General features: G+C 34.2%; 1 protein-coding gene across 1 annotated transcript in view; it reads right to left on the bottom strand.

Moving 5' to 3' along the window:
- The window catches only part of fam163ab (family with sequence similarity 163 member Ab), a 22133-nt gene extending 18254 nt beyond the window's left edge, over nucleotides 1-3879 (bottom strand). The window contains exon 1 of the mRNA XM_056447287.1: nucleotides 3792-3879. The gene's annotated coding sequence lies outside the window, so the exon portion shown is untranslated. The remainder of the gene's footprint in view (nucleotides 1-3791) is intronic.
- Nucleotides 3880-9599: the final 5720 nt, after the last annotated feature.

The raw sequence follows: 9599 nt of genomic DNA, 5'->3' as shown, positions 1-9599 counted from the left end.
AAACCCTGTGCAGTCTAGAAGAAGAATATCCCAATAAAGAAAACAACAATGAAGTGTTCATTCTAAAAGACCACATAAACTACGCTTGATTCTGATTGGCTGATGAACATTCTAATGTGTGTGGTTATTTTTATATACAGTAAACGTTCTGCTAAAGTAGTTCCAGGCAGGTTCTGACCACTTTAGAGTTCCTTATCAGTATGTTAGTATGCTGAACAATGTCAGTTATCTCACAGATCCCAGTCAAACTATCAAATCGAAAAAACAGAAGAGGAAGAAAGGAGTTCTACAAACAGGAGCAATTTGGGGACAAAAATCTTACAAATATATTGAGATACAACCTCTGAATATAGTGTCTTTAGACGTGGGAATCAAGTGGAATAATTAACTCTGGGATGTTGTATTATAGAAAAATAATGCAGAGTGGCCATTACACCTTGGGCATGCATTATTTTCTAATAATTCAACAGCCCAGGGTTAATTATTCTCTTTATACAACAGTTACAGCACACTCAAAAAAAAAAAACCTGCTTGAAGCTCAGTAAAAAAAAAAACACAACCACACAATCCACACAATCGATTTGTGATGGGACAACATGAAGAAACTGAGTTGGATTATTAGTTTTTACAAATTTAAGTAGATTGAACTTAAAACAATTAAGTTATCCTCTCAAAAACCTCAAGAATTGTGTCGTTCCAGCTCATTATAAATGCGTAGTATAAACAAACGTCATTGTTCCTGTGTACTTTAGCCGTGCGTTTATTTGCACACCCTAATGTTTATCAGCCAATCAGAATCAAGCATTTAACAGCTCACTAGTATAAATAACAATAAATAATTTAATTGTTTGAGACTTTATGTAGTTATACGATTCTATTTTTTAATTGGTGCATTTTTAATAATCCGCTGAATAAGCTATACAGTAGATTCATTTAATAATTGTATGTTTATAGGTCATTTTTGTCATTCTAACTTTATTTCTTACAATTAGGTTACTTTATGTAATACAATTTTTAGTACTTTTCCTCCCTCAGAACTGCAAGATATAAACACGAAATTGCTAAATATTCGCTATTTGGGGGGGAAAAACAGAACTGCCACTTTATATTTTTGCGAGTTTATAGGAAATCTCACTATTCTGACAGTATTTAACCCAATTTCTGTTTTCAAATACAGTAATTTGGTATTTTTAGGTATCAACCCTTGTGTGCTGTTCAAACTGACCTCCCTTTCATTATGTTGGTGGCCCCATTATTTTGCCCCATTGACTTTCATTATAACCACATTTTTTGATTGCAAAGCCATGACATCATATAATCATGTATTCTTAATTGTTGGTGGTTTTCCCCGTTGGGAAGAGGTCAATGAATCATTTTTACTGTTGATCATCAGTTTGCAGCATTAACCCTTTAGATAGGCCTTTCTGGCTTTTATATGTTCTATGGAGTGAAACACCAAATTGTTTACCATTTTCTCAAAGCTGAGGTGCTTATTTGATTTTGTATCAAGGTAAGTGCACAAAGGTCTCTCCCACATGCACACTATACTCCAAATAACTCCATATAAAAGCCACAAACTGTGCTTTTTTTGCACTGCAACTGATGAGCAACAGCAAAAATTTGACATTTTACCTTTTCCCGAGACACTTCCCAAATCAACCAACAATCAAGAATGCATGATTATATGGTGTCATGGCTTTGCAATCTATAAATGTCATTATAATGGAAGTCAATGGGGCAAAAACAGCCCCCAACATAACGAAAGGGGCAATAAATTTGCCCAGTGTATTGTTGACTTTTAGAAAATTATCTAAGCATTTTCCAAAAATACATGTCAACATAAGATTTGCCGGCCAAAATCCTTCCATTTGCTGAAACACAGAGAAAGTTGTGGCCAAATTAAGACTTAAAATCACCTCAGAGTGGATGAAAACAACCCCAACAGCAAAAATCTACTAACTCACCTACAGCAGATTCATAGGACAGAGCCACTGTTTTTGCAGAATCGCCTTCAGCATTTCAATAATTCAAAATAGCTCTTCCACAACAATATTCTTCCATCAGCGGGACGGCTTTGCTCAGGTATCCAGGTTAAGTTCAGCAGACGCTTTCTGGAAAAGCTTTTATTTCTGCATTTTCTGATGAAAGGCTTTTGCGTTGGGGTTAGACACAAAGCCCAGATGTAATCAGCATGTCTGAGATTAGTGCACAGAAGGATCTTTGAGTAATCATACAGAAATATAGCATCGACATCTACTTATAAGGATTAAAAGCTGCTGCTTTTCATCGATTTGAACATGTAGGATGATCCTGGAACTATATTTTTTTATATCAGATTTAAGATGAGGTTATGGTTTAGGAGGTACAAACAACATTTACAGTATAACTAATCTTTTCCATCAGATGTTCAAGAAAAGATTATGAACAAGGATCAGGCTCTGACATAAAAAAAAAAAAAAAATATATATATATATATATATATATATATATATATATATATATATATATATATATATATATATATATATATATATATATATATATATCACTACAATGCAGACTTTTTTCCATCTAAAAATTTGAAGTTTAGTCAATTAACCAGAATTAGTCACAATTCTGAGATGAAAGTCAATTTTGCAATTATGACTATTTTTCGCTATTCTAAGCTTGTATATATTTTTGTCCTCATTATTACAAAACCTAAATTAATACTTGCATGATATTCGCACATTTAAAAAAATGTAATCGTAACTTTTTCATAATTATGAGTAGGTGATCTTGCGATTCTGACATTATTTCTCACAATAACAGTAGGTTACTTTATATGTCGTACAATTTTAAGTAGTTTTTTCCCCTTAGAACTGCAAGATATAAACATGAAATTGCTAAATATTTGCAACTTTCTCAGAATTGCGAGTTTATGGGAAATCTCACCATTCTGAATTTATTTCACACAATTTCTGTTTTTCTTTAGAATCACAAGATACAAACTACGAATTAGGAAATTCTATACTATTTTTCACATTGCTTTCCAGTTTTACTCTTTTGCTCATAACTGCAAGATTCTCCCAATTCTAAGAAGTCAAACTGCAACCATTTCACACAACTGCGACTTAAAAACAAAAACTAAATTGTAAAGTCAGAATTATAAAATCCTGTTTTTATTTTATTACTTTTCCATAGCTACCACAACTCTGGTCACTTGTTGTAAAGTTGTCAATTTCTCAAAGACCTGACTACAGAAAAATCAGATTAAGATTTTCTTGTTTAAACTACTCATTTAAAATGAGCTGAAACAACACAATTCTTGACATTTCACTGGGACAACTTAATTTTTTATGTTCAATCCACTTAAATTTGTAAAATAAAAAACAAATAAGTTTACTTTATAGGTTTCTGCTGGGACAACATGAATAAATTGGGTGGAACCAAGCCTCTTTTTTTTTTTTACAGTATTAAACACAATTACATATCATTTCATAAAACGTGACTTGCCCCAACATATTTTTTTATTGTAATATAACCCTTTGTTTCTTGCCTACGTCAATTTCTTTGTTAAGTGATTTCCTGTAGAAACCTATAGCAGTCTGTAACTATAAAAATACAAAAGCAAAACTCAGACTACATTGGTGTAATCACTTTTTACCAAAATAAATACAAATACAGTCTAATCAAATCCCTATTGCCATTAATACGACTCTAATATTATTACATCTCAATCATTTGTTTAGAGCAGCCTAATAAATGTGGATCTTTTTAAAAACAAACAACAAAGAGAAATCCAGCCCTACCTGTACGTCTGTATGCTTGGAGAGTCCGTAGAGGAAGCACTCGATCACACCATCTCTTGTCCGATTATTTCCACATTGAGGGGCTAAAACTTGCTCTCCAGACCTGAAATCTTTCGGCTACATATTTGGATCTGCGAAGCTCGTGGTGATGCCAAAGCAAGTACAGCAGAAAGAGCGAAAGGAGGAGTTATGATGAGAGAGAGAGAGAGAGAGAGAGAGAGAGAGAGAGAGAGAGAGAGAGAGAGAGAGAGAGAGAGAGAGAGTATGTGTGACTTGCGCACACACAGACAAACACACAGAATTATAAATCGTAATAAACTAATCCTAAAACGTTAATTGTTAAATATACGGTTAATTATTGTTTGGATTATATATTACTACTATGTCATTTGTTTTCATAAGTGCTATTTAATGTAAATATCACAAATACTGTGGCAATAAATATGTAACATTTGTCATGCCAATAATGCAAGTCTGAATTTAATTTATTAGAGAGAAATAGACAGATAGAAAGCATCGTATGTCAGGAGGTGTGTGAGTTTATCTGTTAATGTTGTATTAAAAAGTCTAATCTAAAGCGTAATATAAAACCTATACATACAGTATATAAAGGAATACTTGACTACAATTAACTATGGTTTGGAATTATCTTTAACCCAACTAGCAATTTTATGTTAAATTGATGTCTAATAGATGTCTAAATACTGACGTCTTCAAAAACTAATTGTCCAGAAATTATTGTGTTGCTGTTCACAGGAATGAGATAAGATGGCATTACAGTAGCCATAACCAACCAAGCAATATTATGTTTAATTGATGTCTAATAGATGTCTAAACATTGATGTCTTTAAAAACTAATGGTCCACAAATGATTGTGTTGACGTTCATAGGAATGAGATATGATGGAATTACAGAAGCCATAACCCACCAAGCAATATTATGTTTAATTGATGTCTAACAGATGTCTAAACATTGATGTCTTTAAAAGCTGTATAGAAATGATTGTGTTGATGTTTATAGGGAAGAGATATGATGGAATTACAGTACATATAACCCAATGAGCAATTTGATGCTTAATTGACGTCTAATAGATGCCTAAACATTCACGTCTTCAAAAGCTGTATAAAAATGACTGTGTTGATGTTCATAGTCATGAGATAAGATGGAATTACAGTAGCTATAACAAACCAAGCAATATTATGTTTAATTGACGTCTAATAGATGTCTAAACATTGATGTCTTTAAAAGCTGTCCAGAAATTATTGTGTTGATGTTCATAGTGATGATATATGATGGGGCTACAGTATCTATAACCCACCAAGCAATTTGATGTTTAATTGATGTCTAATAGATGTCTAAACATTGAAGTCTTCAAAAACTAGTTGTCAAGAAATGATTGCGCTGGCGTTCATAGTGATGAGATATGATGGAATTACAGTAGCCATAACCAACCAAGCAATATTATGTTTAATTGAGGTCTAATAGATATCTAAACATTTATGTTAAGGCTAAAACAAGGTTAAATTTGGACTATAGTGAAAATCTAACAGACAATAACAATAGTACAAAATTATACTACAGTTATTAAATAGACAGACTTCACGTGTAGTCATTTATTGCTGTCTGTTTAACGACTATAGTTTTAGACTTTTGATAGATGTCTATTAGATTTTCACTTTTGTTTGAGCCAATAAATCTATTAGATGTCTATTAGACGTCTATTAAACAAACACAAAATGCTTGCTGGGAAGTGAGTGACCATGTACTTGGTGTGTTCAAGAACAATAGTTGTACGACAAATACTGCATATGGTTAAACATTGTGTGGCAGAACCATTATTGTGGTTACAAGTTTTGCTACCAAAATACGTTTATACAGTATGTGGTAAGGGTTAATTTTTGTAAGTTGTAGCTTTGAATAGGATATGTGGTACTAATATTTCGTCCTGTAAACTATAGGCTACCATGTCAAGCAAAAAATAGACCATTTGTGCGATCAGAGATAACCATTAAAGGGATAGTTCACTCAAAAATGAAACTTTCCACACCGTTTACACTCAAGTGGTTTTAAACTTTGATGAATTTCTCCCTTCTGTTGAACACAAATTAAGATATTTTAAAGAAAGCTGAAATCTATCGACTTCCATGGGTAATACAAATACAGTGGAAGTCAATGATTACAAGTTTCCAACATTTTTCGAAGCATCTTTTTTGTGTTCGCCAGAAGACAGGTTGGAAGGAGGGATGACAATTTTCATTTTTAGGTGAACTATCCTTTTAACGTATATGGATGTAATTAGCAAATATATTATTGTAGTCACAAATATTAGTACCATTTACTGCACTTCTAACAATGTAAATCTAATTACTTGCCCCTTTTAGCTAATGAAATAGTGTGCATTTATGATCTCATAGTTGAGGGGCACAAACAAGTCTCTATGGTAACCGGTGGCATCTTGGCAGCGAAAATGTCTGCGTGGGTCAGTTATCCAGGGTAATGTGATTTGCCATGCAGCAGTGTGCTTTAATTCGATCCCTATCAGAGCTCCCTTTCCCTTTTGCATTTGCAAAAAGACTCTTTCCTAATGGTATAAAAACAAATGGCTTCAAAACTAGTTGCCCAGAAATGATTGCGCAGATGTTCGCAGTGAGGAGATATGATGCGAAATGAAAAGTCCTTCTGTAATTTGTATTGTTTGTCACATGGATGTTGACATGCTAGCCGTCCTCTAGCACAAAAGTGTCTCCACCCTAAAATGACTCGCTGCCTTGTTTTGCTTATCGAGTTCATCTTCCATTATCGGAGCTGGCAGAGGTTAGCAAAAGATATTAGAAATCACCAGCTGTGGCAAAGCATATTATAGGCTTGAAGAAACAAAGAGTGGAAAAGCCTAGACTGCTTTTTGACTGCGTGTGATTTGATTTTATGGCTCATTTTCAGTAAAAAAAATAAATAAATAAGGGGGATGGGGCATTAATGGTTAATGGATTTGCAAAACCTTGCAAAATAGCATTTAAGACTTTCTAATACTTTAAGGGCCTTAAATTTCTCTACATTTATTTATCAACTTTTAATATTGAAGACCCCACAGACACCCTGTAGTCATATCACGACGATCCTATGCCAAAGTCACAATTATGAGATAAAATGACAAGATCTGGGATACTAAGTCTCATGAAATGGTCAGTTATGCTAAAGTCAAAACACTGTCCTATGTTTGACTAGTTAAGAATAAGAACTTTTCATTATATGTTTCTATCCAATTATTTTTATGAATAATTTGGAAAAATAGCAGAAAATGTTTAATGCAAATGCAAAAGTAATCCGATAAGAAAAAAAAAAAAAACGTACATCAACTACAATGGATTGGAATAAAAAAAAATCAAATTTAAACAGATCATGTGATTATAAAAAATGGGTGAATGGAACGGACCACATTGTTAAACATCTGAAATGTTGTTTCTGGTAAATTTCTGTTTTTTTTTGTTAGTTTTTTTTTTTCTGGAAATTTCAATCCCAAGTAATTTAACAATAGCATGTCATAAAAGTGGTTACATTAAGTCTGTCATAAAAGTGGTTACATTATTATCAGTACTTATTATCACCTAAAGAACTGCAGCTTTATTACCTACAGAATTTAGTATTATTAGCCCTTTTCACACAGTGATACTGGCAAATATCCGGAAAATTAAAAAGAACGACTTCACCGGTAAATTCAAAATAGCGCTGTTCACACAGGCAAGAACGTTCCGGATTTTTTCAGGAAAAAGACCATTCACACATCCATTCCAAAATACTGTAAAATTCTGACATCATTAACCAGAAATGAACATATGCATGCATTCATACAGCTTATCCCAAAGCCATCCAAAGGCAGAAGCACTAACCGCAGCTAAATGTTTACATATTTGACAACAATACAAATTCTGTGGATGGGTAAGTATTGTGAACATATGGAACATATGGACGAATGGAAGAACACTTTCGCTTGTCGAGATGTACATAATACTGTATGTGTGTGTTGGCGCTCACCAGAGCACTCCTGCACTTCACGTGCACACACGTCAAGCAGAGCTTGAAGGGAAAACAAACGTTGGTTTATCATTAGCATTTTATCGATAACTTTTTACACAGTTGGCTTTAAGAAGAAACATTAAAACATTATCCGACTAACATCTAAGTGTGTCTGGAAAAGTATCCAAAGGCTTTTATTTTCATAAACAGCGCGGATGTGAATGCATCTGAATGTTCTGATTGGCTGGAGTAGAAGTCTCACGTCAGCGCGCTCTAATTGTGAACGTGCTCTTTCCGGCAATTTTCCTTCTGCGTTCACACAACGAAGCATTCCGGCGATGTTAACTTCTCTTTCCAGAAAATTGCCGGAATTAATTCACCAGTGTTTTCAAAATGGCCTGTTCACACATACAGACCTTTTCGCAAAATTGCCGGTAATTTTCCGGAAAGGTCTGTATGTGTGAAAGGGGCTATTAACTATAGCAGTGTTTCTCAACCACATTCCTGGAGGACCACCAGCTCTGCACATTCTCCATCTTAACCAAAAACCCCTGATTCAGATCATCAGCACATTAGCACAGACTGAAAAACCTGTAATGTGTATAACAGACAAAGGAGATGTCAAAAACAAGCAGTGTTGGTGGTCCTCTTGGAACGTGGTTGAGAAACACTGAACAACAGAAGTGTCTTGAGCATCAGAAAATCAGTCTCGCACCTCCAAAAGTTACTGTGCGTTCACTGACTTTCGTTTTCATCTTTGGGCACAAGTAATTGATTATATAAGAAAAAGACCCACAGCAGTTTCTTCTAATGGAACAAATTACAGTTTTGACATTTTGATATCTTGCCCTAGTTTTTCAGGAAGTGATGATTAGTTCATTTGATGGAAACAGTGCTTTAGTGGCATGCATTTTATCTGATAAAAGTCTGATTTTCAAGTCTAATTCGCAGTTTTGGATGGAAACAGCTACTCTCAATTTTTGATAATGACTTTTGCCATATTTATGTTTTTTTTTAATCTGATTATTATAATATGCTGATTTTCCACATAAAAGCTCAAAATCACCAAAATTACTTTTTTTTTTTTGGCAGAACTGGCCTTCCATACCCAGAAGAGTGTGTTTCTTCAATTAAACTCCATTAGCTCAGCAATCAATGCTTATTTGGTTTCTGCAACGTTCAGCATTCCTTTCTCCCGGGTTTAATACTATTTTAGCTTCTCCAGCTGGTCTTCTTGAGACACCAGGCATCTTCAGGGGCCTTGAAGATCCTCATTAAGGTGCCATTAACAGTAATTGGACCCAACAAGGAAGATTCAGGACCAGTGGAGCCCTGCCAACCTGAACTCTTTCTCCTCAGCCACTGTTTTTTGTGTCATGTTATGAATGCACTTGGATGCACAACGTCCAGCTTGAGTAATTGAATATTTCAACATGCTCACTGGAGCACAGATCCTCCCACAGTGAGAGTTGCGTCAAACTAAAGATGCGGAAAGAACTGTGGGTGGAACTGATCGAAGCTACGACCATGAAAACAGAGCGGGGTGTTGGGAAGCCACTGTTGAATTTTGTATATTTTTGTGTTTTATTAGAAGTCTTAAAGCAGGTTTTTAACTGAAATCTTTTAGTGTTTTTAGTGATAGTAATAAAATGCAAGACAACAGTTACTGATAAATTGAGAGGGACAAAAAAAACTAACAATTTATATTTTGTGTTGCCTGTGTAAATTTTTTTGGACACTCCAGGGCTATTTACATAAAACTTTCAGCCAAATACGGGAACATTTTTTAATGGG

Source organism: Danio aesculapii, chromosome 22, assembly GCF_903798145.1.
Source record: "Danio aesculapii chromosome 22, fDanAes4.1, whole genome shotgun sequence".
NCBI classification, from domain to species: domain Eukaryota; kingdom Metazoa; phylum Chordata; class Actinopteri; order Cypriniformes; family Danionidae; genus Danio; species Danio aesculapii.
Note: the sequence above shows the minus strand (reverse complement) of the source record. Positions and strands in the feature narration are given on the sequence as shown.